At 43.9% G+C, this 16,971-nt stretch overlaps 1 protein-coding gene across 2 annotated transcripts in view; it reads left to right on the top strand.

Moving 5' to 3' along the window:
* The window catches only part of TP63 (tumor protein p63), a 104,640-nt gene that overhangs the window by 37,389 nt on the left and 50,280 nt on the right, over positions 1-16,971 (top strand). The window lies entirely within an intron of this gene.

Raw genomic sequence — 16,971 nt, 5'->3', positions numbered from 1 at the left:
ACTGCATTATAACTCATTTACTAGTCTTTTATTGCCAAAATTGCTGCTTGTTTTTAAGAGCAGATGGTATCTAGGAAATAACCAAAAACGCATTATAAAACCCTTCTTAGGTTACCTTTTTAAGTAAAATACTGTGCAAACAAAGGTTCTGTGCTGCAAATGTTGCCTTAGCGTGCACGTCAATAACTCTTTTACTCCGTGCCGTTAATACCTTGCCTCATGATTTGCAGCAGTAGCAAGATATCTTATACAGGGTGTTTGTCTGAGCGCATTATATGAGGATGAATGCATGTACAATGGATGCATTTTGCATTCTGCAGCCCTTTGCACTGCATGGGTGCGAGTGGAACACAAAATCAAGATGCAGCTTTGATTTATTTTTTTTTAATTGCCTTTAATTGGGTCGATGCTTTGTAAGGTGGAAGTGGGGAGAACTGCCACATGCTGTGCAAATCTTTGAGGAAGTTACCTGGGCTTGAGGAGATCTAACGACAATATTGGTTTACATTCCAGCGGAGACAGCAGCTGTGTTGACACTCGTCAGCATGGCAATGCAGCAAAAGCTCCTCTATGTGTGTGTGAGTGTGCGTGTGTGTATTCCTGATGAAAATACTTCAAGTAGAGGGCATGGGTATGACACCCAAAGCAGACAGAAGCTCAGCCACTTGGAAAAGAAAACAAAATAGGAATTGCAAGGCCGAGAGTGCAGCTAGGAGATGCGATAGCTGGCGAGGAAAAGCCTGTTAAAAGTACACTCGGGGCTTGTGCGCCTGGGATGGCAGGTTTGTGACTCAGGGAGAGCGAGGGGTAAACTGAAACCCGTGTGCTTTCCCCGTCCCCCCTTCTGCAGGGAGTGCAAACGCCCAGCCTGCCTGCGGTTGTTGTCTGCTGCCACCGCGCAGAAGACCCAAATTTGTGACTTTTTTTTTTTTCCCCCTCCTGCCCCCTCAGGTTAATTATAAACTCTTAAACGTGGAGAGAGCACTTCTTGGAGTGTTTGCTTGGTGTTATTTGTCTGCTGCTATCTGATCAACTTTCGCTGAATAGCAGTGGTGGGGCTGTGGAGTCCCTACGGTTGACTTGCTGGGCTCATCTGTCAGGAGCAATGCGCTCAGGAGCGTTTTCGCTCCGCTTAAATGCCGCTCATCACTGTTGCTGTCAGGGAAGGATTTTCTAAAAGACTTCAGCTCATTGGGTTTTTGTTTTGTTTTGGTTTTTTTTTTCCTCTCCTTCCCCCCCCACCCCGCTCTCTTTTCGCCTTCTTGGATTTGAAGATGGTGCACTGACTTTGTTCATCCAGTGAATGTTGTACGCTGGGGAAAGGAAACCCGGTTAGCATTGACTTGGCTTGATTTCTGAGAAAGAGCAGACTTTCTAACTACTTGTTTCGAGAAATGGAGACTTGTTAATGCTCAATTAAAATATATTGGTGATGATGAACCTCGCCCATCCTAAGTTGGAAAACAAGATGTGTGCTTTGACAGGGTTTTCTTAAAAAGGAAAAGGGGGCAGGGGGGAAAGCTCTCAGCGTGGAAACAGAAGTAGCCATTTATTGCAACTGGTGCTTGCTGGAGTTCAGACTTTAGAGCTGTTGCTGGATTGGGCAGAAGGCAGCCATACCAGTTCATGAAAAACTTGGTATAGACTATAGTTTGGGTTTAAAAACAGATCAAAGAGGGGAAATTTTTTTTTTTCTTTCCCCATTGAAATAAAATTTCCCACTTGAAGCCCATGTCTTGGGGTGCCTTGTCCAGGCACCCCAGGATGCTTGCTGCCTGCTTGCAGATGCCAAGCTCTGCACCCGTTGCTGGTGCGGCACACTCCACCCCGCTGTCTGGGAACCGGCCCTTGCGCAAGCCCTGGCGCAGGCTGCATGGTCAGGATGGCGAGCTCACGCCATCGCCCTCGGCACCCATGCTTGTGAGTGCAGTGCTGAATGCCATGGTGAGATGAGGAGTTCCTCCCAAATGGGCAAAATCTGGTTGAGAAAAGCTGAGAGAGGGGAGAAGGGTGTGGAAGTGAATCACAGCCCTGAAAGGCTGGAGGTGGAACCTGCCCCAACCACTTTTCCAGCTAAATCTAACCCAGCATTTGATCTGGATTGAATATAAGAATGATTAAACTCTTTGTTGGCAGAGCACTGGACTTGATGACCCTGGAGATCCATTCCTGTGTGTTTATGAGTAGGAGACGTGAAAAGGAGAGAGATGTTGGGGCAGTTATGAGGTGATGAGGTGCTGATGAGCAGGAACTCTTTGGATCTCATTGTGTCTGCCTACCTCATCTCCACATCTGGAATTTTAGGTGTTGTGCACAAATGTTTGCGGAGGAGCATGCACAAAATTGGGTGTGAAGAGGATCTCTGCAAGTTTGTCCAGTCTTGTCCAGGTTTCCTGGGTGCCGGGAGGTGGGAGGATGAGAGCAAGAGAGATTCCCTTTGCGGACTCTGGATTCTTCTGCAGTTTGGCTGAGATGATGGTGATGCAGAGTTTGGAGCGTTTGCTAAAATCAAATTAAAGCGTTGCCAAAAGAATAAACACATCTTGTTCAAACAGTGATAAGAAATATGTGCCGTGACTTTAGATTGTATCCTTCAGCCTTCCGAAAGATCTTCCTGCTCTTTGCAGGAGAGAGATAAATTAAAGAATCTCTTTCAGTTAAGATTTTTATCATAGTTTTGGGAGGGGAATGGGAGAAACCAGTTTTATACTAAAACATCTTGTGCTCTGCTTTATGGCTTTTTGGCAGCATTCCTTCACACTGAAAATCAAGAAAAACTGTGTAGAGATTGTTGCAAATATCTTTGAGGGAACAGGGATAGCCTGTTCAGAAGGGTGCATTTATGGTTTTATTTTTCTTTTCCCTCTTAGCTTTTTAAATAATAATTCAGATGCATATGTTTGAGCTGTAGTACTCTGGATGTGAGTCCTTCCTCTTTGCAAGAGCAGATCTGTGGGTCTCTGAGGTGGCCTAAAAGGATGTCCTGAGGGAGCAGGACCTTGTGAGTGAGAGGAATATTTCTTGCACTTACCTGTGACATTAGTTCAGCAAACATTAGTTTAAAGTTAAGAAACCTGTGGGATTCAGGTACCAGCACCGTGCCTTTCAGTGGCCTCCATTTATAGAAGTGGTATCAACACTCCACACGTTTGGGGACGGTCTCTTATTAGGAGCAAGAAGTAGGGAGATGCATTGGGAGTTGTGTTCCTCAACAGTCTCCAGCTGCCATTCCAGCTACACTTCTTGTGTATCCAGCCTTCGTTCTTACTGTAATTGCACTTAAGGGACTAAAGTTTTTGTCGTGTGACATCTTCTGTGCAGGCTTGTGAGGCACACATCTTATCCTTGGGCTGCAAAGGTCTTCTGCAAGGATGTAGAGGCCCTGTATAACCAGGTACCTTTTCCTCTGAGAGGTTTTAAAACTGCAGTCCAGTTGCAAAGGTTTGACCTGGGATAGAAAAGCCTAAGGTTAGATATGCTTGTATATTTTGTTTGAAGAGACTAAGTGGATGCTGATGCCCTGTTTGGGCCTGCCAATGAAGAGAAGTAGTCTAGAGAGATGGGCAGCGGGAAGCTGAGACCTGCCCCTTGCCATGTGCTCCCATCGCCCTCCCAGCTGAATCAAGAGGACCACTCTGGGGGAGAAACACAGGGAAAAGGCAAGAGTTCAGTGCATTTCCAACAACGGTCCAGCCACTTATTGCAGCAGGTTTGTCATGCCATGGATGGTCTTCTGTTGTTTCATAATAAGGTACTGAAAAATTTTTCTGCTGTCAGTCTTGATCATAGAGGAAATGCGACCCCCACATTGAGCAGGGAATTGGGAATGTTGCCTGGAGAAATCATCTCCTTGCTTTAGGTGGAGGGACTGAACCTCAGTAGTCTAAGGCTGTGGGTGTAGCCCAGAAATAAGTGATTGTAACCTGCATGCGGGTGGAAAGAATGAATGTGTCCTTTAATAGACAAAAAGGAAACCTGATGACGTTCTGTCCGTCTGCACGGATTTAACTTCAGTGCGCAATGTGCAATACTTCTGCATAAATCAGGATGGTTTGGCTGTGTGTGAAGTGTCAGTACTGCTCAGTAACACACATGTTTTGTGGTTTGCACAGTAATGCAATTACTTTAGACGTCAGATTGGAAATTGCATCTCCATTTTACAATTTTCTGTGCTCAAAATGAGGGTTAATAAGCTGTCTGAAATTAAGGACAGAGGATCTTCTCAGTTGCTGGCAAATTGTTAGCTTGCTTTTTTGGCAAGAAACTAATACTAGATATTTTCTAGAATGAAAAGGTTTTCATTGAGAAATGGAAAAGAGCTCCCATTGCAGTGCAGTGAGGATGTCTTAACATCTTGAATTGGTGGTTTTAACTGATGATCCATTTTTGTTTGCTGTGAGCTGGCCTCAGTTGAAACAGCATGAAATTATCCATATACTGTCTGTTCAGGAGAATACAAGAACTGCTGTTTTGACTGGTTATTTTTACAAGTTTGATTATTTGAGTCTTCCACAATGTCACCAACACCTGAATTCTCTGATTTCTTCCGACACAAGCCCAGTTATGTTATTGCCTAACTCCCTCAGGAACTGTTTTTCTTTCTTTTTTACTTTTTTTTTTTAATAACGAAGTAATGAGTTTAAGTGAAATTGCTTTTCTTCTCTCCTTGTCTCTTAGCATAGAGAAACAACAGAAGGAAACTTTGCCTTGTGTGTGTTTCAGCCCATCTGGTGCTGACCTTTTGGGTTGCATCTTCCACGTTATGTGTAGTGGAAGAGTTTATTTTCCAATCATGGCTCTCTTTTCTGTGAGACAGGAGCTTCACTAGTTCCATGAGGAAGACATGGTATCTGCAACTGTGGATGTGGGATGTGAGAGGGCGTAAACCATGAGCTTTGTGCTTTCTTTCCTCTGGAAGATGTTGGCTGTAACTAGTGGAGAAACTACTTATTTCATTATCGTGAAGGGCTGAATAAAAGCGGGTGTTGCCTGGCTCAAGGCAAATTTTAAATTCTATTTACAAAATGTTCCCACTGAAAAAAAAAATCTGGAAACGCTTCAGAAAGGAGCTCTTGCACCGATGGATTTGCGCTAGACACTGTTAAGCCCTGTTATTTTTCTGGCACTGCCTCCAACGCTTCTTGAGAATGTGCAGAGTAGGCAATAAAATTGAATGCAACTCTTTTAAAGCGAGGTTGCATAAATCATTAGAAAGGAGAGGAGCTTCTCGTATACCAACAGCAGCACTCCACCACTCCATCCTCTCCAGCAGAGAAGTGAGCTCCAGCTCTTTATTTGTGCCACTTGGCCTGGATTAGTGTCAAGTCACTTCTGGTGTCAAGTGGAATTAAGAGGAAAATAATTTCTCTTCAAGAGTGTTGAAGCTCAACTTTTTTCAGTCACATGCATTTTCTAGATGCTCTGCTGTCTCGGTGCCATGATCGTTTTGCTGTCCCCTGACAACTAACCAAGACTGTGATCTTTAGAGTGATACGTAGCCATTGTTTGGCATGTGGGTGATTCTCTAAGTGAAAAAACTTGCTATTCTTCAAAAACTTCCTGTTTTGTTCTGGTTTCTTCATTTATCGTATTAAATTGTTTCTGAGAAATCTTCCAGTCTTTAGTCTCCCAAAGGGAGCTTCCCATCAGAGCTTTGCTGTGCTGGGAGAAGGTGCTGTAGCTGTTGGAGGGATGAGAGACGTGCTTTCCAGTGGGGGCAAACTATGGGATAAAGCCTTCGTAGAGCAGCCCAGGATCGAATTTACAGGTTGTGATTTGGCTGCCAGCTACTGAGAAAGAAGTGTAGTGAAACGTAGGGTTGAACCTGTTTCTTAAAAGAGATTGACTCCTGGGGAGAGTCCCAGCTCTCTTCTTCAGAAGAACTTATGAGACACTTTCCAGGTTTAGCTTAGCTGTTTGCAATTATCTTCTGCAAGGAGCAGACAGAGCATGATGAGATTTAAGATGATTAGGATTTTATTTCTGTCAGGAGCAAAATCTGTAAGAAATTACTGTTCAGAAAGTCTCAGATAAGACACGTGAAAGCTTTAGTTCCTTGTCATTGGCAAAGTAAAATCAAATCCTCTTTGGGAACGTGAATCAAACTTAATGATTTTTGTTTTAAATTACTGACCATTGTTATGAGCTCTGTGCATGAGCAAGCACCAAAAACATAGACTATGTTTGTTTTGTTTTTAATTTGTACAAAGTTTGAATTATTTGGGATTTGATCCAACAACAGTCAATGATATCTTGTATTTTTGCAAATCCCCTACCATTGCTGTTTCACCTGGACTCTTACTGGTACAACTGAAGGAGCAGTGTTTGAACCAGGATGTGTGTGTTAGTATCTAGAATAGTTGGCTTGAGGTGTGATGTATTTCTGGGCTTGTGCTCAGTCATCCGCTCTGTTTGGAAGTGGACCCAAGTGGCAAGGCCGAGCATGCTTGAAAATTAATGCATTGATTGGAGCCCAGCAGCCTCTTGGGATTGATTCCAGAGTTTGGATCCGGATTAAACTTACCCCCAAGGACTTTGGGAAGTGGTATACAAGGGGACCTGGTGAAATTTGAGATGAGTCCAACTTCCTCAAGGTGGCAAGGAGATGAATGTTTTTACCAAGGGCAAGAGAGTGGGAGGAAACGCCCAGTTTAGGGAGGGAAGGGGAAATATTTTATGGTGGGGTAGTGTCTGGGAATGAAAGGGATGGATTGTGTCTCAGCAGATATGAATCTTTCAGTTTTAATCCACATCTAGGAAGTAAATACAAAGAATCTTGCCAACTTCTGGGAACGAGGAGAGGGGAGGAGGTGCAGTACTGGGGTTTCTGGTGCAGCTGAGGCAGAGATCCCTGTGCTGCAGAGCTGCAGTCCAGCTGCGTAAGGCACCCGATGCGCATGGCTGGCGCGTGATGCCTGGGGAGCGGAGGTGGACAGAACAATGGGAATAGGTGGATGCGCTCTCTCAGCCTGTAGCTTTATAGGACTTAAGCACGCTGCCAGCAAAAGTGTCAAGTCAGCAAATGATCTCTCTGCATCATGGGAAATGACTTAGTATTTAATACTTCTGCTTGGAAATTTTTTTTTTTTTGCATAATGCTATGATGTCACCTTGCATCACAAAATACTTTTTGGGGGTGTAATTACTCAAAAGAATAAAATTCTGACACACTGTAAAATTTGGATTCTGCAGGTTTAAGTTGTCTCTGAGATCCTCAATAGCCTCTTTACTGTGGTTTCTTGTTGCTGCAGTTTTACTCTGCATTTTATCCATAGCATAAGAATTGGCTCCCTCAGGAGCATTGGTGGTGACTGCCTAGAACTAAATAGATGAGTGAATTTCCTTCCACCCTCTTTCAGCAGCAGATAAGTGTGCAAGAAGTTCTTAAAAAGGAAACCAGAGCATACACTGCCTAGATGTGATCTAGTATTTTGCCAACAGGAAACTGCTGCTTGAATGTTACTGTGGGAAGGCTGTTGAGACGAGCCTTTGTCAGCCCACTGTGCTGTGTGTCCGAAGGGATCCGAATGGAACTGTGAATGTTCAAGTTGGAGGGGTTGGGAGTTTAACGTGGCATTGGATGGAAATTAGTAGGTATGTTGTTACTCAAAAAATCTGGAAGAAGTCCCTTCTGTCTTTGCTATCACAATCATACTCAGTCACGGTAACTGTTGGGGCAAATAACTAGAAATTCCTTGCAGTTACCTTAGCTAATTTGCTTGTTGCAGAAGGCAAACACTAAAATTATAGAAGGTCTGTTTAACAGAAAGACAGGATCATTTTATGCTCAACGTGAGCAATTCCATATCGAACAATGAATCAGCTTCTCAGTTTGGATAGTAAAAGGTCTGAATATCTCAAATGTAGATCTCCAAAGCCTTGTGTAAGTGACCATGACACCATCTGTCTTAGTGTTTGCTGAAGTCAGCAGTATTGGACAGGGAGGGAAGTACTGAAAAGTGGGTTTCGTTCTGCTGGTAGACATTGGAGGGCCCATACCACAGAACCCTGTGGAAATTCTGGGTGTGCAGAATATGCGATAAAGTGATTTCAGTGGTTGGGGGAAATATTCTTGATGGTTATAAAGCTGATGGAGTGAAGTCACTGTGGAAGAAGCAGTGCCTTTGCATGCACATTATGTATACACATACACCCCTACTCCTCCCTCTCTCAAAGACTAGCTTTTGGGTCTAGCATATGCACAGCCTGGTATCTTTGGAAAAAGCCGTATAAAACCTCTGCTCATCTCTTAGGAGCAGGTTGCAGCGGTGATGTGGAGCTGTGCTTCTGCCATGTGCTGCAGAGGGAGGGTGGCTAGGGTGGTCTCCTGGCTTTGCGCATGCGGCTGTATTGAACCACAGCAGATCCTTGGGTGCAGGCAACACCAGCTTGGTGCAGGTCAGGAGCTGCTTTAATATACAAAATAAAATGTTGGAAGGGAAAGCTCTGCCTCTTTTTGCTTTCTGCAGTTGGGGCGTAATCAGAATTTGGCAGGCAGTCCTCTTGACTTCCCCACTCAATCCTGAAAGCTTTTCAGTCAGCTGTTCAGTGTATCGAGCTTTTGAGAACACCATCCAGGACTTTTCTTGCCCGACTTGGACAGATGAATGGCCCAATACATCAGAAAATCCAGTAGATCTTCCTTTTAATCTGTAGGGACTCCCATGCTGCAGTATAACCCTTTTTCCCCTGCTTGCTCCATCTTGTTTCGATTTGCCCTTTGCCCTCCTGTAAACGCTTCCTATGAATTCTTATATTCCGTAGCTGCACCACGCTTCAAAGAGTGGGTGTGAGGGGTTTGTGTGTGGCTGCACTCCCCCCCCCCCTTTTTTTTTTTGTGCATGGTTAACTGCTTGACTTATTTAACTTGCAGATGATCTGACTTTCTTGTTCTGACTAAAATGCTACCAAACTGGAGTATTTTACCTTGGTGTCTGATTTTTATGGAGGGTAATGATGAATTTGGGAGCTAACTTCAACTCCTGGTGCTGTTCTGACCCCAATTATTCATTGTCCTTGTGCCCTGTGGCAATGCTTTAGTGGTTACGGTGTCTGCAGCCTCTCACTGTGGATAACACACAGATATCCTGTCCGGCCTCATGCTGCACTCTCAACACAATAAAATGCTGTGTGTCTGAAACGACTGATAACATCAATGGTTACAGTCCAGTAAGGAGTTCAAGAAACAAGGCAGCTTTAATCAGCTACTGGAGTTTTCCTCTCCAATCCCTGCTTCTCCTCATCACCTCCTCCTTTGTATTTTAATTATTTCCTCTTACATTTAAAGATTTATTTTTATTATTTTTTATCCAACTCTTCAATGCAGCTACACAAATTCAGCACGTAAGACTTCTGGGCACCTGGCCGAGCTGTTATCCTACAGTTCTTCCCAGCCACTGAAATGGGGAAAAAATGCCTTGCTGAAATCTTAGTCCTTTTCTGGTGGTTTTTTTTTGTTGTTGTTGTTTGGGGTTTTTTGTGGTTTTTTTTTTTTTTTTTTTTTTTCCTGATGTAGGTCTTTGTCTTCAGTTATGTTTACATCTCTTGGGAGTGTGAGGGGGGGTGCCTTTTCAAATCCTCTGTACTTACTTTATGGCTCTTCAGATCTTTGTTGACATTGTGTTGTCCAGCTGGTAATAGGAGAACATAGGAAACTCTTGGCCTCCGTTTTAGTGTTAGAAAGCTGAGTGTTTGGGTTATTAATCAATTTGCTTTAAGAACAGGGAGTTCTGATGTCTCATGACTTCTTGCATCTTATTACAGAGATGATATGGTATGATTTTCTTTCTTTCTTTTTTTTTTTCCTCTCTTTTTTGTTTATATGTTTTCCAATTACACGTCAAATCGGTGTGCACAAGCTCAGAGTAAAGAAATGACTGTCTGTATGCAAGGGGGTGGATCTTGGACTTTTCCTGTTTTAAACTGTCTGAATTTTCAAAATAACTAAGCATAGCCTAGATACTCTAATGAAAGCCTGTGTAACATGGTCTGAGTGTCAGAAATGAAGTTGTTTTCTGTGCAAGGAGATCTTTTTTCAAGAGCCCAATTCAGAATCCTTTTTTTAAAAAAAAATTCTCATTAAAAGCCTAAAATACAGCTCTAGGGAAGTCAGTGTTATTTTTATATACATTGGAAAATACTTAAATACTTATACAGTTTAGGATGTCCCAACTTAATATTTGTGTGAAATGGGATGCACTGTCATTCTGATAATCCTCGAATTAGACAAGCTTTTTTACATGAACCTGTGGCAGGTGGTAGGAGTCAGGAATTACAGGCATTCCTGCTTTGGGCTGTGTTTGTTTTAAAAGGCACACTGCTTCTGGCTGAAAAATACTTATTGCTGAGTTAAATGAATTAACCATGGGGCAAAACTCAAGGTTTAGCTAAAAATGAAAACAATTACAGCTGGGGGGAACAAGATGACTCCAAAGCTTACAGCCTTTGTGGGTGGACAGAAACTTGCCCTCACGTTGCTTTTCATTAATTTGTCTTATTCTCTAAGCCTTCAAATACCTGTATGTGTGGACTTTAACTTGAACAAGAAGGTCTGAGTTCAACAGAACCATGTCTCAGTGGAAACGTGGGCTGCAGCCTTACTGGGTATGGCTCTTAAAATTGTGCTGCTTGTGTAAACCAAAGATGTGTCATGATGTGCACACCGGAATAGCTAATCCGAGTGAAAATCACCCAGACTTTCCTCCCTCCCACCAGTATACAAACCATAGCATTTTTGAAGTGTGATGGTGTGTGTTTGCAGACTACTGATGTGCACTGATTTCTCCTGTTTAGCAAATGTAGTGTGTTATTTACGAAGCTGGCCATGGCCAAAGGGCTGATTGGCGACTGCTGGAAGGGAAGGATGCTGTATTAATTAGGCAGAGAAGACAGGTTTTTTTTAATAGTCTATATCTGAATTTTAAATATAGTTGTATGATTTCAGTTGGTCACTTAACATTGCTTTTTTTTTTTGGGGGGGGGGGGAGGAATTTGTTGTTTTGTTTCTTTTTTAAAAAAAAAAAAAAAATCCCCAGCTGGGTGAAACGAAGAACTCTGCTTTCTTTAGGTTGTGCTTTGTGTTTAGGTGGTGTCGGAAGCTGTCCAGGCAACATGCTGGGGTTATCTTACTGCTTAACATGAAATACCTGTGCAGGACAATTGTGGAGAGAGAGAGAGAGGTATATTGAGGAGGCTTATGCCCTTTGGAAGAAGGATAATTTTTTTTTTATTATTATTATTCTTGAACTTAGTTTCTGTGGTCATGCATATTGCATAGCCCTGTATATCTCACATAGATCCCCTTCTAAATAACACATGAGACAGTACGCAGAAATATTTGTGCTCCCTGCTTACAGGTGTGACTGAGCTGATGAGGTGCTAAATGTACGGCTATGCTGCAGCAGGTCTGATAGCCAGGACAGGAGTTACTGACTCCAGGGCCTCTTCTAGACCAATGTGCTCCATCACACTGGGAACCTGTAATGCTACTGGGATGTGAGAGTCTCCCCTTTTCCTGGAAAAAGCAAGGACCCAACAGGAAGATCACTCAGATCAGATTCATTTGTTATAGTGCTAAAAGGCATGATACATGGTAATTAAAGCTTAGGACCTACAGTGCCTGGGAACCTATCTTGGTAATTGTTGGTATCTTTGGTTCAACCAAAGTTGTTTGCTTCCTTGGGCTTCTATGGGTTTTCAAGTGTTTGATGTATTTAGCTGGACTGGGGATGTGCAGCATTTGGATGTGTTTAATAGCTCTGGGGAAAAACCTCTTCAAAATAGACCCACAGGATTTGTTTCCATTTTAGAAATGGAGCTTCTGGGGAGTGCAGAGCTATGAGACCTGCCACCGGCTCTCCGCAGGGATGTGGGCATGGTCTGGTGTGGAGTGACTGTACACATCTTCCACTTGTGGCTTGGAGGGGACCAGAGCGATGTCCAAACTGAGCTGCTCCTTCTGAAAGGAGTGCAATCCAGATGTATGTGAGCTGAGTGGAAAGTCTGACGCATACAGTAGTTTTTCAGTCTCTCTTTTTTGATGGGAAAAGAGGCTAGAGATGCACTATTCATTGCGATGAGTGAGTTAGGTATCTCTTTCAGGGCTTCAGCCCTGATCTTAGCTGAGGGGCATGGGTGGAGCTCTTTATTTCTTGGCACTTCTTTGTAATGGCACAAGCAGTGCGCCTACATCAGGTATTGTATCAGCTGCCTTCTGAGCTACTGGCAAATCTGCACGGTCTTGCAGTTGGCAATATCTTGATTAATAATTGTGATAGAAGCACTTCTGTTGAGCTCAAGTGCTTTATTTCCACCCTCTAAAATCCTTTGCTAGGAAAGTTTGAAAAACTACATTGATTTAAATCTTTCTTGATACATTTGGAGTTTTGTCTTCTTATTTGGATAGGCATTGAGCACTCTGGAAAACATTTGTCCTGCTGCTCTTAAGACCTAATCTCCAACAGGAATCTGAATCTTTAGCTGGTCCAGCACTGAAGTAGCACTGTAACCTGCTTCGTACTAGTCCTGCAACTGTTAGCCCTGGTGCATTGGTTGTAGTTCAGTTAAGGACGAAGCACAGAATTAGCAAAGTGCCTTGCAAAATCATCTTGTTGCTAACAACCATGGTAGTTTATTAGTTTCATCATCATATCTCTTCAGAGAATAAACACTAGTGGTGATGTTTTGCAAGGCTTTTTGAATACCTGGACAGTGTTCTTGAGCTGCATAGATCCAGTAGGGAAAAGTAACATTTTGTCAGTACATGTGTCCAACATAGATGGGGGTTCTTTTGGAGATATAGAGAAGGGTTTTGATGGGGTGGAAGCATCAAGGTGTTCCACACCTGGAGATGGTAACTTTTTCTTTATTTTTTTCCAGTGGATAAACTCTCAAAACATTCTCTGAAAGGTTGATAACTGGGTAGTTAATAGCTGGAGCTGTGTATTTTAGGGGATTTTTGATGTGGAAGTCCCCTTGAGAAGTTTTCTTCACTTGCGTTACTTCCCTTGTGCCTTTATACTGGGGGTCTCTTTGCAGACCTATCTCATAACCTTATCAATTAATGTGATGGACTTAAAAAGCAAGCCGTGGCTGAAGAACAAGGGGGTGGATACTTGCTGCAGGGCAGGGTGAGAAGGGCCCCAGTTTGGGTGGGTTTGGGGAATCTTCCCCCACACATCATCTCTGCTGCGCATAGTGGAGTATTTGCATTGCCCTCTTGTGGCAGCTGCCCTGGAGCCTCTGGGGTCAGGAGGCTTTCTGTCTTACCTTGGACATGGCGTTCCTCGGGGAGATCTGACTTTCCGACAGCAGAGCCATTATTGAACAATTCTGCAGTTTTCAGTTTGGTTTTTAATTCGGCAGCCTCTCCAGTGAAACCATGACTTTCCTAATCAAGGGGTGTGAGTTAGCATGAAAACTTGAAAGTGAAGCTGATGGGATATAGGAAGCGAAACCGATAGTTCAAGTTATGTATTTGAAATGATGTTCCAAAATGCATAATCTAAGATCTAATTGTAGCTCTCTAATTATTTGCAGTTAAACTCACTGGAGGTTTTTGTAATGCCTCAGTGATATTAATACTTTCAGAAACTTCATGGAGGGAACAAAATAGGCACTGAAAATTAGATAATCTGTTCTTTCAGCTTTGCATCCGTTTCTCTTCTTTCCACCAAATAGCATTCTCCTTCTGCTGGGAATCGGTGGTGGGACTACATCCTGCAGTTGTTTAAAACAACCCCACAGCAAAATGTGAGCATGTGCTAAATTCTGGGCTTACCAACCTGCCAATAATTAATTTCTGAATTAAATACTGTTGTGTTTCTTTACACAGCGAAAGGAGGCTCTGTGTGTGCAAACACCCGCCCTGCAGACCCCTCCCGGGGGGCCGTGCCTGGCAGAGTGCTCGCGGCCCCTCGTGCTCTTTGTTCTCGCCATCCCCAGCGTGGCTGGGGAGAAGGGGTTGTGTCGCAGCGGCGGGTGAATTCCTGCGCGCGCCTTCCCCGGCCCGCTGCCCCTCTAATTGTCGTGTTGTCAGAAGGCGTGTGCCTCAGAAAGCCTTATCTGATTCCTCCAAAACCTTGCAAGCAATTCAGATGTTGACCCCTTGAGCGCAAACAACTCTCCCAGCCGCCTGCCTTGGGGCATAGCTTGGAGAGGAGAGGAGGTTCAGGGCTTGTGTGTGTGCAAACCCAAACCCGGACGGGGATGGAGCACCTGCCTGGGGAGGGGAGCGAGGGGCCAGGGAAGGTGAAAGGCTGGGGGGACTTGGAGGGGGAGAAGGGTAGTCCAACAGCTGCTTGTGTCAGCACGGGGATAAGTGCAAGGAGATTAATAGTTATTTAAAGAGCAAATGGGGACATGGCATTCAGCTGTGGCATGTGAGTGTATAAATGTGGTGGAATGGCTGCTCCACTGGTAACATTTAGACAGATGGTCCCTGGACTGAAAGGAATGAAAAGGATCTTTGATTCTCTTAAGGATATCTTAAATTTTAATGGGGCACTTATTTATTTATTTATTTATTTATTTATTAAATTGACTTCCAGGCAGCACCTTCAGCATTTCCAGACTGCGCTGTCTTGTTAACGCAGACTGCCCATTTGGCCATCTTTCTCTGTCATCTTAAGTAGCGTGGGATTACAGGGAATCGTTTTTAAGTGAAAGCTGAAACACTATTGTTTTGCTGTCTGTATGTCTGAGCTGGTTTAGGAGACTTTTCATCACAGCTGTCTTTTCATCATTCTGCTGGTTAGGGAGTGTGTCTGATGATAATCTCCATGAGAAATGGAACAACTGAGTGATACTTCTACATTTTGGAGAAGTCTTCAGATCTTATTAGGGTATTCCAGGGCAGGACAGCTGGGAGGTTTGTTTTTTTTATTAAATACAAAATTATAGAGCAGGAAAAAGACTGTTCTGGTGCAGTACACCAGCATTCCCACTCTTTGCATGCAGAATTAGCCTCAAGGGAAAACGCATATCAAAAGTCCGTTAAATAGATCTTCATTGAGTGAATAGCCCACAGGAGGTGAGATGTAACTGTCATCTGCATTGCCAAAGCGGCGATCTCCTTTTGGAGAAGAACAACCAGTCTGGATCACTTTCTCCTGCGTCAGCTATTTAGCACACTTTGAGTTCAGTTGCAGATACTTGCTTTCCCATCTTAACAGAGGTGCTGGGCATCTGTAACACCCCCACTGTTACAGATGGGGAAACTGAGGCAGGGAGGGCAAATGACTAACCTGAGGCAACACAGTCACTGGTTCGCCCAGGATTAGGACTCAATATGTAATTGCTTTTATTGCTCTGCTGCCTGAAGGCCTCAGAACAGAGGCATGTTAAGCGGAGCGCTTTTTACATGGCGAGGAGCAATCCTTGCCCTGCAGACCTTGATACCTAAAGTAGGCTGAGGGTGGAGGGGGAGGCGAGGTGGCCTTGCCCAAGGACAAGCACATGGCTGGCAGAGCAAGGGAGGGAACCAGCTCTCCCTTCTCTCTGTAGATCATCCCAGCTCCCAAAATGAAGTCCCCTGTGCTGATCCCCACCAGACCTTCCCCTTCCCACCACAGCTCATATTAGCAAGCTGATCTGTCTCTGGCAAGCCTGATGTGCCTTGCTGAAGACCCAACAGCAGCAGGCTCACCTTGGACTTTTAATTAACACCTCATAAAAATCAGCCTCTTCTGGTAAAACAGAGACAGAAACATAAGGAATAGCTCCATTTGATGGCTCATAGTTTTCTACTTTCTCCTCTTCTGGAACGACAGCTGAGAGTGTGAAGTGTTTGGGTGTAGGGAGGGCACTTCATTCTTGCAAAGGAACCAGCCTGTTTTCCTCCATGGCTGAAATGACTGTAGAAAATCAGTGTTAAATGGCTTGTCCAAGGTTCTTGGGAAGCTCAGCAGGTAGCTTGGGTCATTCCCTTTCAAATCCTCGGAAGAGTGATGATGTGCTTGAAACTTAGGGCTGGTGGGATTCCCAGTATTGGGAAGGCTTTCTGTTATGGGTCTTGCTGTCAGTGCTCTGACTCTAGGAGCCTTTGTCACTTGGCTGATAAGACAGAGTTGTCTCTGGAAAAGGAGCAACTGTTTGAAAGAAGGAAGTCTGGAGCAGACTGGCTGAAGTACTGAAATATACATGAGCTTGATGGCTCTGGATGGGATTGAAAACCTAGGATGTGGAGGGGCATGAGGTGCTTGGATCCTTGAACAAGGGGAAGAGCCTGAGTCCCTTCTGCCATGTCAGCTGCTAACTGCAGAACCAGGTGTGTGTATTGCTGCATGTTCCGGGGTAATCCCCCAGCTGTTGGGGATAGGTATCACAAACCTTTTGGATTCTGCTATCCCTAAACTGGCCACAGACATACACAAGGATGAGACTGCATGTGACTGGATGAACACCATGCACCGTTCACCTTCTGCCATCTCCGTGGCCAACACTGGGTCCTTTGGAGGCATAAAAGATTGGGTTAGCTGTGTAACTCCCTTTCCCCAGAATAGTTTCCCAGCTTCCAACTGTTTGTGGTTCAGGATTTTAAAATCAGATATACTGCCTTGATGGGCTTTTCTCCAGCAGAAATTGTCTGATGCCTTTTTGAACATATGTAGGCTTTTAGTATCCATAGCATTTTGTGGCAAAAAAAAAAAAATCCATGTTTATTTGTGTTTAAACTGCTCAAGATGTTTTCTTGTGCCCCAACTCCTCTATTAAGAGAGCATGCAAGTTCATTTCCTGTGTGCTTTTTTTCTGTATTTTTTTAGGAATTTATGCACTTCTGTTATACCGTGTTCCACCTCTCTCCTCATTGTCTCTTTTCCAGGCTGAAAAGGTGTCATCTACTGCTGCATTTCAGGAAGACATTGAAAGAGTTTGCTCATTCCTGCCACCTTTCTCTGAAATTTGTTCCGCTATCCTCTCTTCGAGTGAGGGGACCAGGACTGCACATAAAATTTAGCAGAAAAATCACATGCC

Source organism: Chlamydotis macqueenii, chromosome 9 (genome assembly GCF_036417535.1).
Source record: "Chlamydotis macqueenii isolate bChlMac1 chromosome 9, bChlMac1.mat, whole genome shotgun sequence".
NCBI lineage: Eukaryota > Metazoa > Chordata > Aves > Otidiformes > Otididae > Chlamydotis > Chlamydotis macqueenii.
This window is presented reverse-complemented; position numbering and strand designations above follow the sequence as displayed.